Source organism: Danio rerio, chromosome 21 (genome assembly GCF_052040795.2).
Source record: "Danio rerio strain M-AB ecotype USA chromosome 21, GRCz13ab, whole genome shotgun sequence".
NCBI classification, from domain to species: domain Eukaryota; kingdom Metazoa; phylum Chordata; class Actinopteri; order Cypriniformes; family Danionidae; genus Danio; species Danio rerio.
The window spans coordinates 48,548,164-48,563,574 of NC_141041.1; the positions used below are offsets into that span (position 1 = coordinate 48,548,164).

Sequence of the window (15,411 nt, forward strand, 5' to 3'; positions counted from 1 at the left end):
CCAGACTTTTGATCATTTTCTATTTAAGGCTTGAACTCTTCTACAGTTACATCATGTACTAACACCAATGGAATATAAGAGGTTACTATATTTCTAGACCGATATGGATATGAACTAGGTACTTTGTTGCTGTACCATGGCTTTTATTATGTAGTGGTTGAAAATAGAAACTTTACATTTTTTGTCGGTTTGTAACTACAAAAGAGTCGAAGATTTAAATAGGAAAATGATCAAAACTCTTATTTTTTGTTCTTTTTTATATAATGTTAAGAGCAAGATGCTAATGGTCTAATCTGATTCAATGATCTATGCTAAGCTAAGCTAAAAGTGCTTTTTGTGGAAATAAACTCGTTTTCCATCTCATCCACAGTTAAACTGTTTAGTTTAATCATTTTTTAAATCCATTCAGCCGATCTTTGGGTCTGGCAGAAGCACTTTTTAGCTTAGCTTAGCATAGATCATTGAATCAGATTAGACCATTTACATCTCGCTCTAAAAAATGACCAAAGAGATTCAATAAATTTTCATATTTAAAGCTGGACTCTTCTAGAGTTACATCGTGTGCTACCAATGGAAAATGAGAAGTTACTCTATTTCTAGGCCAATATGGATGGGAACTAGGAACTTTGCTGCAAGTACCATGGCTGCAGCAGGAGCATTGACATTACCAGTGGCTGAAAATAGCGACTTTTCATTTTTTGCCAGTCTTAGAACACTGTTAAATGAGAAAATTATTCGTTTTTTGACATTTTTGGGCAAGATGCTAATGGTCCAATCCGATTCAATGATCTATGCTAAGCTAAGCTAAAAGTGCTCCCGCCAGACTCGGACATCAGCTAAATGGATTCAAAAATGCTAAAACTGACTCATTTAACTCTGTGAGACTTGTAAAACAAGTGTTTTTCCATTAAAAAAAGCAGAGTGTTCTCTTTTTAAAGAGAGAGTTCACCCATAAATGAAAAGTTCATGTGAGTTTACTCGCCCTCCGGCCATCCAAAATTACAAGGAGATTTTTTTAGGTCAAACTATTGTCAATGGTGTTTCATATAATGCAAGTTTGTGATGTTTTGAGTCAAAAACACAAACAGCAAAACACAATTAAAGGGAGAGTTCACACAAGAAAATGAACGTTTCCATCATTTCCTCGTTCTCCACTTGTTTAAAACCTGTTTGAGCTTCTTCTGCTGAACACAAAGGAAGACATACTGAAGAGTGCTGTAAAAAGTTCCAACCATGAATAGCATAGGCTGCATTTTTCTCTCAACATTCTTCCGAATATCTTCTTTTGTGTTCACCTGAAGAAAGAAGTTTAGAAGCAATTGAATGCAAGTAAATGAGTGCATTTTCGTTTTGGGCTGAACTACCCCTTTAATGAAGAGCAACTGAACACTAGTTACAGCATCATTACCTTTAAGTCTTGTCAAAACCTTAAAAATCAAATCTACGTACTCCAATGGTGCACCGGGACGTAATCTCACTCTTATAATGGGTTTCAGCATTCATTATAAGCACAGATATCATGTCCATGAACAAAACCACACATTTTCCTGTCTGTTTGTAAATTAAATAGTAGTTTTCCCACAGAAATTTCACACTCGCACTCAGAAACACACAACAGTTTGGATAACGTTCATAAATAATGTTCATTTTATTATCATTAGAAGCCGCATGTATTCATTTCGTGTTGCCTGTATGTGTTATTATTGGACTCTAAAAGTATCTCATGTGCCGAAAGTCATTTTGAATGACCCGAGGGCGAGGAAATAAACATTACATTAAATACAGTACATTAAGTACAAATTGGGATGAACCAACTCTTTAATTATGCTAATTAATTCACACTAATAACTATATTGATCATAAAGCAACTGCATATGAAAAATTGAGTTGTTAAAATGATATTCCAATGGCCTTTTGTTGCTTCTTGATGTGCTTTCGTTTCAGTTTTCACCATTTTTGTTTGTTTTCGAGTTCGAGTCGATTGGAAATCCATCTTTAATTTTCTCCATTTACCTTTCTGATCAAATAACACTCGCATGTTTCTATTTAAATACTAAACTGTACAGATGTACATATGAAAATCTCTTTTAGGGTAAATTTTTACAACGATTTAACATTTGTATTAATTGTATATAGAATGTGAATATATTAAATGCACACTTTCGTTACTGAGGATCTTTTGGTTTTCAACAGAACACTGTACGTTCGTAATTCCCCGTGCTTTCTCTGTCCTCCAGGAGACGCTTTGATTGGCTCGAAATGAAATGATCACGACAGAGGGACTTGTAGGTGTCTGTGTGTAGTACTCATTTTCTAGTGAACGCAAAACAATCATTGGCAAGCAGTATGAGATCGGTTTAGTTTTCAAAAGTATTGAGATGAGATTGACTAAATGAAATCTACACATATATATATATATATATATATATATATATATATATATATATATATATATATATATATATATATATATATATATATTCGTATATGGATGCAATATGATTTAAACATACTCTTATGAGTCTTGATTATCCAAACTTGTAATAACTTAAAGACTTTTGTTTTGTTTTTTTGTTTGTTTTCTTTCTTTTCTTTTTTGGTGAAGTGAGTATTACTAATGGATTTTCTCAGTCTGTTGCGAATCATCTTTGTATTTTGCTGTATTGAAAATAAAATCTATATGATTACAAAATTGAATCCCGTTTGAGTTTCTTTGAATTTGTTTTTGAGAGTGTAATACAGATTTGAGGTTTTGAGGCCAAAAAAATGATCAAATCAAATGTATTTAAAGCATAAGTGTTTAGTGTATTGTTTAAATAAGTTTAAGGAAATAATATGCAAGAAGATATAATGTTTCCATCATAATTCAGAGTACAAAAAAAAGATATGAATTTGTAAAGGAATAAAAAAAAAAAAAAAAAACACTCACCGGCCACTTTATTAGGTACACCTACTATTACCGGGTTGGACCCTCTTTTGCCTTCAGAACTGCCTTAATCCTTCATGGCAGAGATTCAACAAGGTACTGGAAATATTCCTCAGAGATTTTGCTCCACATTGACATGATAGCATCACGCAGTTGCTGCAGATTTTTCGGCTGCACATCCATGATGCCAATCTCCCGTTCCACCACATCCCAAAGGGGCTCTATTGGATTGAGTTGTTGCTACTGTGGAGGCCATTTGAGTACAGTGAACTCATCGTCATGTTCAAGAAACCAGTCTGAGATTATTCTTTCTTTTGCCCTGGGATGCCCTCCGACGGCAACCCATTACTGGGAAACACCCATACACCCCCACAATCACACACTCTTGTACACTAAACCATATTTAATTCACTCAAAGCGCATGTGTTTGGACTGGGGGAAACCGGGGCACCCGGAGGAAACCCACGTCAACACAGGGAGAACATGCAAACTCCACACAGAAAAGCCAACTGAACCAGCTGGGACTCGAACCAGCAACCTTCTTGGTGTGAGGTGATCATGCTACCCACTGCACCACCGTGACACCCTTTATTAATCATATTTATAATAATATACCTGTGTGTGTGCATTAAAAAATGATAATAAATGTAACAATAGACAAATCAATGAAGTAACCAAATGCACTGTATTTCAATTTAATGTAATCTTGTATGAACTAATTTCCTTTATGTAGTTTTCTTTGGTTATATTTTTATTTATTATTTTATTCTCCATTTATATATATATAATTATTTGTTTATTTTATATTTATTTATTTACATATTCATTTATGTTTGCTTCAGTGCACAAATAAACGAATGCAGAAATAGACACAGAAATAAACATGGAAATAAATAAGTGTGGTTTAGAAAGTAAATAAAATAACTGGAAAAATAAATGTATAAAACAGAAAAGTTGAACGGAAACAAAAATATAAATGAAAAATGATAAATTAAAGAAAAAAGAACAATATTTTAGGTTTAAAATGAATAAAAATTGAATATATTTGTGTTATTGAGTCTAATAAATTATATTGTTTATTTATCTATTTGTATCTTTCTTTCTGTCTGACTGTCTTTCTACCTGCCTGCCTGTTTGTCTATCTATCTATCTATCTATCTATCTATCTATCTATCTATCTATCTATCTATCTATCTATCTTTATTAATTTATTTATTTACAGCTTTTGTCCTTCAAAGGTATTATTTGGCATTATTCCAGTTTTGGACTTTTTCTGACTGCCGTTGGAGTGAAAATCTGGCAACCCTGGTTCAGACACAAACATTTAAGGACCACTTCTTGACTTTTTTCTTTAGAAACCTTTAATAGAGCATTCAGCGTTATATTCTAAACTCCATCTTTACGTGTTTACATCCAACAGATCATAAACATTAAATAAATAATGAACACTCATCATCACTTACCTAACCACTTTTAATGAGTGTCTATCGCCCAAAAAAAAGTGTCTATCGCCCGCCCCTTCCATAACCCCGCCCCCCTCAATGACCCCGCCCCCTCTCGCTCATCACCAGCCCTGAGAGTCGGTCAAACAGAGCGGTTTCAGTTTGCCAGAAACCGCACGGAGTTTTGTTCAGGAGATTCAGTTTTTGGTGTTAAAATACAGCAGCAGTTGTGATGAAACGCGTGCAAATGGTGCAGAGAAGCGGGGATACAGCCTGACAGAGCCTGCAGGTAAAACACCCGTTAAAATACTGGTATCGCTGTGTAAATATGATAGTTTCGGTCAACGGCTTTCAGCGACAGGTGGATGAAGTTGAGGTGAAGTTGATTTTATATCCTCAAATTCGGACTTTCTCCCTAATAATGTCATTTTAGATGAGTATTCTATGTAAATTCCAATTAGGGAAATAATAATGAAAATTAAATAGTGCCAATGTTGTATTTAAGTCATATTTACGTGCGATTTCACACCGCAATATTCAAAGTACCATGGTAAACAATGCTGGGAGCGTGTCACAAGCTGTCACTGAACGAATGTACGAATATAAAACCAACTTTACCGTGTATGAAAGCATGTCTGGTAAACAGTGAATATGTTAATTGAGGTAAAGTTTGTTTTATATTCGCCCATTCGTTCAGTGACAACTTGTGACACGCTACATGCATTGTTTACCATGGTACTTTGAATATTCGGTGCAAAATCGCATGCAAGTATAACTTGTAAATAACATTAGCACTGAACAATGTTGTACTTTTGCCATTGGTCAAACATGAACAAATGTGCGAACACAAAACTAACTTTAGCCCAATTATTTAATTCACTTTGATCAATGTATGTCATTGGCTGCTAATAAGATTTCACTATTTAGAAGTTGCTTACTTTTCTGAAATGATATTATTAAGAAGAAAGTCTGGATGTGTGAATATAACACCAACTTTACCTCAACACCACCATCATCAAACAATTCATGATTGAGATATTACTGATTAGTTCAGTGACATCTTCTGACATGCTACTTACATTGTTTACCATGGTACTTTAAAATATTAAGTCTGAAATCGCATGTAAATATGACTGAAAATAACATTAGCACTATCTATTTGACTGAACAATGTTGTACTTTTAATAATCTTTGGAATTTAGAATTGACTTACTTTCTGAAAATTATGTTATTAAGGAGAAAGTCTGAATATGTGAATGTAAAACCAACTTTACCTCAATATGTGTGTGTGTGTAATTGTAATTATACTGCTGAAATTGTAACGCCATTACACAAGAGGGTTTTTTTGTACTGAAGTGCATTATGTTGGAGGACTTTGTCCAGCAAGAGGTAATCACGCAGAACAGATCCTGTATAATATAATAAAACAAAAACACCTCTGAGTCACTTATGAAGTTACATATGAAATCTGTTTTTAGGACATGGTTTCTTGTGAGTGCTTGAAAAAAGTCCTACGTTTTTAACGAGCTAATCAATGCAGGATGTTTTTCATTTAAAGTTTTTAAAGGCTTTTGGTGCAACTTGTAAAAGGTCTTAACCCTTTACTGCCCCACCAAGCAAAACATTTTTGGATTGCATTTCTCAACTCAATGTCGCTAGTTCACACACTCGACATGCTTAAAATAATCTGTCACTGCTGTACAATTTTTTTTTTTGTTAAATATTTTAGTTTTAACTATAAACTTATGAAAACCATGCAATAGGTGCATCCCAAATTGCATACTTACGCACTATTCTACGCCATTTTGTAGTATAAATAGTGTAAATGGTGCATTCACACTGAAAAAAAATGCACTTTAATTACCAGGATGATGCACTTATTTAACCAGTAAAATGAAGTGTGAAATGTTGGACACTTCACGCACTCAACGAGTAAAGTCTAGATTGGATACGCGGACAACTGGAAGTGCGATATGAACAGTAATATAGCAGCATTTTTTATGACAGTGTATAACAATAATTAATATTTTATATAATTTAATATTTAGGGTTGGGATGGGGGTAGACGTTAGCAAATACTATTTGTTGGGTAATTTTATAGATAGCATAAATAATACTCTGTACAACTACGCTTTTTACGTTACTGTGTTGGTTGGGGTGGGGGTAGGCGTTAACGAATACAATTTTTTGGTAATTTAATACATAGCATAAATAATACTCGGTACAGCTACTGTTTTTACGTTACTGTGAGGGTTGGGTTTAGGGTTTCGGTGGGGGTAGGCGTTAAAAATACTGTTTATTATGTAATTTAATAGATAAATAATACTCGGTACAACTACTGTTTTTACGTTACTGTGACGGTTGGGTTTAGGGTTCGGTTGGGGGTAGGCGTTAACAAATACAATTTGTTTGGTAATTTAATAGATAACATAAATAATACTCTGTACAGCTACTGTTTTACGTTACTGTGAGGGTTGGGTTTAGGGTTTTGGGTGGGGGTAGGCGTTAACAAATACAATTTATTGGGTAATTTAATAGATAGCATAAATAATACTCAGTACAGCTACTGTTTTTACGTTACTGTGACGGTTGGGTTTAGGGTTCGGTTAGGGGTAGGCGTCAACAAATACAATTTGTTTGGTAATTTAATAGATAACATAATTCTTCGTACAGCTACTGTTTTTACGTTACCGTGATGGTTGGATTTAGGGTTGGGGTGGGGGTAGGCGTTAACAAATACAATTTATTGGGTAATTTAATAGATAACCTAAATAATACTCGGTACAACTGTTTTTACGTTACTGTGACGGTCGGGTTTAGGGTTGGGGTGGGGTTAGGCGTTAACAAATACTATTTATTGGGTAATTAAATAGATAGCATCAATAATACTCGGTATAGCTACTGTGTTTACGTTACAGTGACGGTTGGGATTAGGGTTGTGCTTGGGGTAGGCATTAATAAAATACAATAAATGGGAATATAATAAATAATATAAACAATTCTCATTATCTTCCGGCCGCAACCATATCCTCTCTAGCAACAACCCACTCAACGACCACAGCTTTACTCACGTAGCGGGAGGGGCGGAGCTATCGGGCACACATGTTGGATAACTTTATTTATTGTAGATTGTAAAAGCAGTATTCTCCTACGAGAGGGATTATAGCGCCTCCCGATGGTGAATACGGTTTTAGTCATGGCAGGTTTTATTTGGTAGTTTGGTCACTTATTTGGCAAACGTCATCTGGGAAACGGTTTGAATTTCCGCTTAGTAAAAAACCCACTAGTGTTGCATTTGGGAAGGCACTGCATGCGTATAGGGCCTACTGTACTGTTGAGTGTGTAAGTGTATAAGTACATACTGCATAAGTGCATAGTGTATAGTGTGCCGTTTGGGACGCATCTCATGTCATTTAGCATTGTTTATTAAGTTTAATGTTTACTTTGGTTTGTCTTTTGATTTAATAACTGGAAAACAAAACAAAAATACTGAGAAAGAACATCACCTTTTTGCAAAATAAACTTGCCTTTAGTGTTCTAGTGTTTGAGAGTTAGTATGTAAAGAATTCTTTAAATTAGAAATCAGCTAGTTGTATTTTTTCAGCTTTAATGTGAATTTAGAGTGTATTTTTGCACAGTGTCATTCTTAAGTTTTGTTGTATTACTTGTTTTTGTAAAAAAATACTGTGAAATATCTGGTGAATAACATTTGCTTGACTCTATATTCTGAATATTCTGAATTTTTCCTTTTATTTATACCTTTAAATAGCATTTTCCAGCAATTTTCGATTTCAAAATGTAACTCTGCAGTTCATCAAAGTGATTTTTATTGGTAAGTAGTCATTTGAAACAAGTATTTAGAATATATTGAATGTATTGTCTCCCAAAAATGATGAATAAGCCAGCAATACTGTTATATTTTATATATTTATTTCTTAGTGTATCAGATTGGCCATAATCTGGTTTATATGAATTATTCGTTGTGCCTTTTGGCTTTTAATATGCGCCAGATGAAAGGTGAGTGGTGAAAATGTGACGGCTGTGCTATGCATTGTTCAGAGGAACCAGATACCAGCATTTGGTCCAGTTGCTGAAACCCTATCAGATGCATTGGGTTGAAAACGGCCTCTGCGTGTTCTCTGTAAGGCTTCACTTTCTAAGAAAAGCATAGCGCACAAGATGGATGAAAACACAACAGCAGAGAGACACACCTTCAGAAAATTCCCACACAGCATTTTTAGAAATTTTGCTGTCGTACAACAATAGTGTTAAAGTGATATATGAAAATATAATGTAATTATAGTGACCAAACTTCAGTCACGGATAAACAATCCTGAATATTGTCCGAGTTTTGTTTAAAAAGTTTCACAAGTAGTGTTGTCATCATACTGGAATTTCCAACTTTGATACCTTGGAAATGATCAATATTCGATACCATTTTCGATACTGTCAGAACTATTCTGCAACAATTAAGTTAAAAGGGAAAAAATACATATAATAAAAAAATGTATATGTATCAAAATTTAATAATTTTATAATTTTAAATAATTTTAATTATAATAATTTTATAAAAAAATAATAAATTTATAAAAAAAAAAACATAATGCTTATATCGGGGTGACATGGTGGCTCAATGGTTAGCACTGTCATCTCGTAGCATGAAGGTCATGGTTTGAGTCCCGGCTTGGCCCCATTTCTGTGTGGAGTTTGCATGTTTCCCCGTGTTCGCGTGCTCCGGTTTCCCCCACAGTCCAAACACATGCACTATAGGGGAATTGATTAACTAAATTGTCTGTATTGTATGAGTGTGTTTTGGTGTTTTCCGGATTTGGGTTGCAGCTGGAAGGGCACCCACTGTGTAAAACATATGCTGGATAAGTTGGCAGTTCATTCTGCTGTGGCGACCACTGATGAATAAAGGGAGCCGAAGGAAGCTGAATAAATGAATAATGCTTATATCAGGTACGTCGAGCAACCCTGCCGACAAAAAGAAAACCAATCAATCATCTTTTTTTCTATTTAAAACAAAAAGGGTTAAAATCTTCTTTTTATTATTTTTAATAATAATTATTTGGTAAGTTGCCGATTTCCCATTACTCAAATGATTTGAGGAAAGTGATTCCCTCAGTTCGTTTGAGGAGTCTCAACTTCTTAGGGTTTACAGTGTGGGTGTTTCCCAGTAATGGGTTGCAGCTGGAAGGGCATCTGCTGTGTAAAACATATGCTGGATAAGTTAGCGGTTCGTTCCACCGTGGCGACCCCTAATGAATAGACTAAGCTGAAGAAAAATTAACGAATTTTTTTCTTTTTTCTTTTTGGGTGAATGATATTGCGATTTGACTTGCAAATTAATTTTGCCAAGTAATACTCTCAGTAATCTCCAGCACACACTTTAAATAAAAGGAATGTAACATTCTTTTAACTGAGTTGTCTATATTAATATACATTTACATAACAGCAAATTGCAATGTTACAAGGTTTATCACGAGTTTTAAAGATCGCGATAATCAATCATGGTTTTAATGATGATGAAAATTTGAAACCCATCAGAAAATGTATCATGGTTTACATTAAAGTCAGTAATCGTGTCGCTATTTAACAACAAACAAATATGCTGTCCATGGTTGCATACACTGAAAATTTTTTTTAAAGATGATTCTTTATCCATTCATTTTCTTTTCGGCTTAGTCCCTTAATTAATCTGGGGTCGCCACAGCGGAATGAACCGCCAACTTATCCAGCAAGTTTTTACGCAGCAGATGCCCTTCCAGCCGCAACCCATCTCTGGGAAAGATGATTCTTTAGATTTACTTCTTCTTTTTTTTTTTATTAATTTGGGCTGAATTTAAACTAACAAATTAAGTTGAACATTGCTAAATTTTATTTGTTTGTTTAAATTCAACATAAATTGTTTGCCACAATTTTGCAGACCTCATTTTCTTCAGTAAAAAAAAGTTTAAAAAAATTAGGGTTCCACACAATGCATTCATGTTGTCCCAACACAAATCAGTTTAGTAAAATGGTTTTGACAAATTTAAATGGACTGAACATAAAACAATTAAGTTATCCCTGAAAAAATGTCAGGAACTGTGTTAAATAAATACCAGTAAATCAATTTAATTTAGTCGTTTGTTCTTTAGACAACCGAAAACAAATATTGCTCAAGGGGTCTAATAATATTGACCCTAAAATTGTTTTAAAAAATAAAAACTGCTTTTACTCTAGCCGAAATAAAAAATACTAGTGTGTTTGTGTGTGACAGGTGCAGCTATGCTCCCTGTGAAATACAGTATCACTTGCATAACTTGAGGAATCCGGATGAGCTCAGGGCTTGGCATTAATCATTTGTGTGCCGTTGAAGACAATCATTTATTGTTTGGGTGTTGCTTTAACGTTCTGCACATCCTCAATGCAAACTGGTTTATCCAGGCGACACACTTGTGTGTCTATTAAATCAACTTTAACGGCTGGGTTTGACATTGGTGTTAAACGTTAAAATCTTAAAATGGAGTGTTTTCGATGCTTAAAGTTGATTGTTGTTCTGGTTTTGTGAATGCGATGTGTAGTCCGCGATATAGGTCTGTTAACACCATTAAAAATGCCATCATGGGGGAGGCAGATGTGAGACAGGCATGAGGATGGTAAACCAATATGCTGCAAAGACACCTGAGCCTTGTCTTGTCATTAGTATCGTCAAACAGTTTGCAGTACACTTTGAGAGCTGCATGTTTGGGCTGCTAAAAGTTATTTAATAACCAACAATGTATTCAGTATTATGTTTTGAGGAAGTTGTGTTATATGGAAAAGCGTGTAGTAAATTATTTCTGAAACTTTTGCATTAATGATCATTCGAGTTGCGATGAAGCTGACTTACATTTGGTTCAGTGACATACTTATACCTCTATGCAAATACATGTACTTCTATGCAAGTGTCCAGCCTGTCACGGTCAGGACTAAAGGATAATGTGTTGCAGAAAAAGCTACAGTCTTATTTACCTTTGAGCTTATCATCACTTAAAAGGGAGCTATTATGCAAATATCACCTATATAAGGGGTTTCAACACAGTTGTGGAGCATCAGTGTGTGAATATATACAGCCAGTATTGGTAGAAACTTATTAATTCTATTGGTTATAATCCGACTTTATAGAAACAGTCTGCAGAAACACTTTGATTGACATTCTCTCTTGTACGTGTCATCAGAGGGGGAAAGCCCCGCCTACTGGCGATTATAGGTGCGTTCGACTTATGCGGCGCTGTGCAGATCGATCGAAATCTGTCTTAAAGCGGTGCATGCAGGTTAGAAATCTTGTCCGGATTGATGCTGCGCCGACGCCACGTGACTGTCACATGTGGCATCAAAGTACCGCGTCAGCGCTCCGAGATCAGACGGCAGACTCAGAGCGTGCAGCTTCTGAAGAGCAACTGCAGGAGCTCTGATGACGACACCAAAATTACACGATTGGCCGAGTTCACCACATGACAATAAACACGTGTGTTTTTCGGGTTTATTATTGGACAAATTTCGATTTAAAAGTTTCAAAACAAACAATTCACTTTTCACACCCTCTCTATCCTGCACACATTTTGTTTTTTAAAAGACTACAAATATTTTACTGCAGTGATCATCTTTTGTTAAATAATCTGGTTATAAAGGTTAGCTTGTTTGCACAGGTTAATTTTTTACTTTTTTTATACAGACTATTTACTGCATTCATCTCTTTTCAGTCACACATTAAATATGTCACCAAATCTGCATTCTTTCACTTACGTCGCATTTCACAACTGCGTCCCTTCATCAGTAGCAAGGATGCTGAGACCGTCATCCATGCTTTTGTCTCCTCACGCATCGACTACTGTAATGCTCTTTTCATTGGCCTGCCTGCCAGCCTCATCTCTAGATTACAGTATATTCAAAACTCTGCAGCTAGAATACTCACTCATACCAAACGTTCGGCTCACATAACCCCAATCTTGTATGATCTTCATTGGCTCCCGGTTGCATACCGGATTAAATTCAAAATTCTCCTCCTTGCATTTAGATCCATAAATAACCTTGCACCCTCCTATCTCTGCAACATGCTTGTCCCCTACACCCCAACTCGCTCTTTACGGTCTGCTGACTCTGGCCTTCTTGCTGTCCCTCGGTATCGCCTCTCTTCAATGGGGGGCAGATCATTTAGTGTTATTGCACCAAAACTCTGGAACTCTCTACCACACTCACTCCGCTCTGCTAATAATATCTCTGAATTCAAATCCTTACTTAAGACTCACTTATTTTCTGAATGCTTTGCATCTGATCTACCAAACTGACCACTTAATCTGATCCACCACTATCCTGCTCATATGTCTCTTAGGTCTTGTTTGTGTTATTCAAGTTTGTTATATTTGACCTCATGTATGTTTGTTTATCTTTTTGATGCATTCCTTGTAAAGTGTCCTTGAGCTCTGGAAAGGCACTATATAAATAAAAATTATTATTATTATAATTATTATCTCCATGAACGATTTAAATGATATATTTTAGTGAATAACCTTAATATGAACTCAAATAAGTCTTACAGACTTTTTTAAATAAAATAATCATCATCATTGATCCTGCCACCTTAAAGCTTTCTTTACAAATAAGGTTAAAGAACTATTTTATTAAATAATTATAAAATGATTTACATGATTATATTATAAATATATATTTAATATTTTTTATTTCCTGTCTAGCCGTTTATACCTGCTCTTTCTGGGAAACATCTGCTTAAAGTGTAGCTCACTTATTTTATCTTTTGTTTAATCTTTTTGTATTAAAGTGCTTTTTTTGAAAGTGCTTTCATTATCCAAAATAATCTCATTTATTAAGACTTAATCAAAACACCTTGTTTTGCGTTTTACATCTATAAATGTACATAAATGTAAAACCCTTTATAGCATTTTCAAACAAAAAGTATTAGCCTAATGAGTGATGTTTAAACTCCTAGAATTTGTGCTTATTGCTTTGTATTTAATAGACCTGTTTGTTTTTATGTTTACATTAACCTCTCATTTCCCCTTATTTCTCTCATTGTTATATATTTTATATATTCATAATCGTCTCTTATTGTTTAAAAAGGAACTATAGTTTGTAGAGACTGTGTTCTGTTTTATTTGTAAATGTTCTGTTGTTATAAATAAAAATAAATAAAAAATTATGATGACGCCATGTGATGCACTAACTTCGAGTCCCGAAGTGTCCAGCTGTCCGGCTTGAGGCTCCGTTTTCAACTCCGCCCCCGCCTGCGCTCGGCTAATCTCGTTGATCACCGGCTGCAGCTGTGCTTCATGTCGAACGCACCTAATCTCTTTCTCATTAGCATAAACAGCCCTGAGTGAGAAGTGGCCGTTTGCCATTAGAGTCTTGATTCTGCCATTATACGGACACACAGGCGTTTGTAGCTCCGCCCTCTTTTGAAAAGAGCACAATCTCAGTTGAATTTAAAGCGACAGTCACCAGATCAATAGTAGCTTTTGTCCTAACTAACATCTGAAAATGTTATATTAGGAAATGGCTTCTATTTCTTGCAGCTAAACAACAGAAAACAATGATCAATGATCAGCCCAGGTACACCTCATGTGCGTTATTCAGTGTTAAATGCCAATAATGTGAGTTTGAATGCCTTTTTACGTGACGCTTATTGCCATACTACTGAAAGCAGCAGCAGATAGTTCACCTCAGATCTTGAAAATAAAATAAACTGTCTGAAATTGAACTTTAGAATTGAGTCTCAGTACAAGCCAACACATATCAGTGATTCAGCATCTACATTTAGTAATGTTAAAGAGGTTTAATATGTATTAATTAGGTCAGTGGTTCTCAAAGTGTGGTACGTGTACCACTAGTGGTACGCGGGCTTCCTTCTAGTGGTACACGGAGGAATGACAAATATCATGTACATGCTACATATATTTAAAAATTTATAAAAAATTATGTGTATAATATGCCATATATGACATATAGCCTATATTTCTGAGGTAATATGCCATGTTTTTTTAAACTGTGCAGACTTGTAGCTGCTTTACTGGGCATACTACGCTACTGTATTTCAATATTGCTCATTTTGGTGGTACTTGAAGAAAGAATTTTGTTCTGAGGGTGGTACTTGATGAAAAAAGTTTGAGAACCACCGAATTAGATTATAAAGATTCCCCTTTTTTGAGTGTGTGCATTTTCTGTGCTTCCGAATGGCGGTATTTATATTTCTGTCGTGTTTCGTCTGGTGCAAACAGCCAAATTGCATATCACTGCAAACTTCATCATGTAGCGTGTTGTTAGGACACAGGTTTACTATATAACCTGCTCACCTAATGTTTACGTTCGTAATATTTATATTATTTGCTAAATAATAACCACCTCATGTGGAACTCTGAATCTGCGTCTCATTTCTGAGGCTGCTACTGACCACCAGAGGTCGCATTTCGGTCACGGACGCCTGCTTTGAGAGCCTTTCTGACTGAACCAATGAAATACGATGTTTTCCACTAAGGCAACCCGAGATGCTGAAATATAATTGGCTAAACTGGCATTGGCGGGTTAAATGCTAAAAAAAAAAGACAGACGTTCTGGCACAATTTCAAAAGTAACGCACATTTTCAAGGCAGAATATCTGACTTCAGCAATGTTTTTTTAGAAAACCAAAAATGTTCGCTTATCATGTTTATTAAATATCTGCAAACATATTATGGTATTTTTATGCTTTACAAGACGCAAAAACTTACATACAGCACCTTTAAAGGCATAGTTCACACAATAAATAAACATTTACTCACTATTTACTGACCTAATGGTTCCAACCTCTGAGTTTCTTCTGTTAAACAAAAGAAGATATTTTGAAGAAAGCTAAAAACCCGTAACCATTGACATAGCAGGAAAAACAAATACTATGGAAGTCGATTGTTACAGATTTCTTCAGAAGCTCTTCTTTTGTGTTCAACAGATGAAAGTGGTTTGGAACAAGTAAATGATGACAGAATTTCCATTTTTGCATGAACTCTCCTTGTAATCTCTCCGGATTTC

At 35.1% G+C, this 15,411-nt stretch overlaps 1 protein-coding gene across 2 annotated transcripts in view; it reads left to right on the forward strand.

The window, feature by feature from the left end:
* Positions 1-4,516: 4,516 nt before the first annotated feature.
* shroom1 (shroom family member 1) overlaps positions 4,517-15,411 on the forward strand; it is a 65,677-nt gene continuing 54,782 nt past the window's right edge. For both annotated transcript variants that reach the window (XR_015520660.1, XM_087301871.1), the window contains exon 1: positions 4,517-4,657. The gene's annotated coding sequence lies outside the window, so the exon portion shown is untranslated. The remainder of the gene's footprint in view (positions 4,658-15,411) is intronic.